This window comes from Psammomys obesus, unplaced genomic scaffold (genome assembly GCF_907164565.1).
Source record: "Psammomys obesus unplaced genomic scaffold, mPsaObe1.curated_primary_1811, whole genome shotgun sequence".
Taxonomy (NCBI): Eukaryota; Metazoa; Chordata; class Mammalia; order Rodentia; family Muridae; genus Psammomys; species Psammomys obesus.
This window is the reverse complement of record NW_026596162.1, coordinates 11,212,372-11,214,252: the sequence shown is the minus strand read 5'-3', so window position 1 is coordinate 11,214,252 and position 1,881 is coordinate 11,212,372. Positions and strand designations below refer to the sequence as shown.

The 1,881-nt window shown below is 45.1% G+C and overlaps 1 pseudogene; it reads right to left on the bottom strand.

Annotated features, from left to right (window-relative positions):
* Positions 1–361: 361 nt before the first annotated feature.
* LOC129667545 (40S ribosomal protein S2-like) lies at positions 362–1,162 on the bottom strand (annotated as a pseudogene).
* Between the last annotated feature and the right edge of the window lie 719 nt (positions 1,163–1,881).

Below are 1,881 nucleotides of genomic sequence, written 5' to 3'. Positions count from 1 at the left end.
GGAAGCCAGGTCTGAGTCCTAAGATGGATTTCAAGGTCTACCAGTGTCTGTAGGAGTCAAACAGGGATGGCTAAAGGGGCTCGAGAGAGGAGAGAGAGAAAAGAGAAGGGAAGTTAAAGCAATGTTTCTTTTCACCCCTTCCCTCTTTCATATATGTATACACACATATGTTTGTGAATACATGTTTGTATGCATATTTAATATTGTAGTAAATTGAATCTAGGCAATCAAATATGCATTCAATTGACTATAGTTAAGTACATATATCTGTATATATGTACATATATAACTATTATGCATATACATGTGTGTTCTTTTTTTTTCAGATTTAATTCACTTTATTTTTCTTGTATGAAAATCCTTATGTGGTGGCCACAGCTGGAGCCTGGGTCCTCCAAACAGAGACTCTGGTGTGAGTTTTCACAAGATGATCAGTGAGTTGCTGATAAGGAAACTTGGTGAGCACAGTCTCTTTCCAGAGGTCAGGGGTCAGGTAGCTGTAGGTCTTGGAGATGGCATCAAAGATGGCCTTGGCAAAGTTGCCCAGGATGGCAGTGCAGCCTCTGGCTGATGTGTGGCAGTCGTCAATACCAGCCATCATCAGTAGCTTCTTGGGCACAGGAACAGAGACGATGCCAGTGCCTCTGGGGGCAGGGATGAGACGCACCAAAACAGAGCCACAACAGTCTGTCACCTTGCACGGAACAGTGTGGGTTTTGCCAGTCATGTTGCCCCAATAGCCTCTTTGCACAGGGACGATGGAAAGCTTGGCCAAGATGGTGGCTCCTCGGATGGCAGTGGCTACCTCCTTGGAACACTTAACACCAAGACCAACGTGACCATTGTAGTCTCCAATAGCGACAAAAGCCTTGAACCTGGTCCGCTGGCCAGCCCGTGTCTGCTTCTGCACTGGCATGATTTTTAGTACCTCATCCTTTAGGGATGCACCCAGGAAAAAGTCGATAATCTCAGATTCCTTCATGGGCAGGGAGAACAGGTAGAGCTCCTCCGAGGACTTGATATTCACGTCCTTAACCAGGCGGCCCAGCTTGGTGACAGGGATCCACTCCTTGTCTTCAGCTTTATCTCCAAGAGCCCCACGGCCTCCGCCATGACCTCGGGGCCCCTAAGACCCTGAAGAAGCCTCCTAATCCTGGGCCATGTCATCGTCATTTGGTGTCTTCCCAAAGAAGAAGAAGTTACATGTGTGTTCTTTAGTACTCTTTAAGTCTTTGGATTTATTCCATTGACCAAAATCTTTTGTTGTTGTTTATTTTTAACACTATTTCCTTTCTTCTTTTCCCCCATTCTTCCATCTATCTTTCATTTTCCCATCTATCTTTCAAACAAACTCACTAAATGAGATCTGGTGTTCTGTTACCTGTTTCCCTCCGACTTGTTTTTCTGTTAACCATTTTAATAAAGTGGTTGGGATATATATTTTATATTTATTTGTTTTTTGAGGCCTTCTAATCATTTTATACAACAGTCGGTGACATTCTACAGCAAGAGACATCCCTGCTCTTGTGAGTCAATGCTGGAAGGTGACTGCCAACGATATACTGCCTGGCTATGGAATGCTGAGCAGCCTTCTATGCACCCATCCAACCCTAAAGAGGAAGTTCAAGAGGGCTGTTTGTACTCTATTGAAGCAGCTGGCCAGGACCAAGGGCAAGGGCAGAAAACCAGGAAAACAATGGCTGCCTCTGTGGGATGGATTCCTCCAGGGTTAACACAGCTTCAGTTTAATAGGGTGCGTTTTATTGCAAAGTCAAGCACCACTGGAAAGGACCATTTGGCAATGATGGATGGAAAGGTAAAGTGCTTGGAACAAATATGTGGCTCGTTTCCAAGGCAGGCTGGGGAATCAGGCCCCACCAA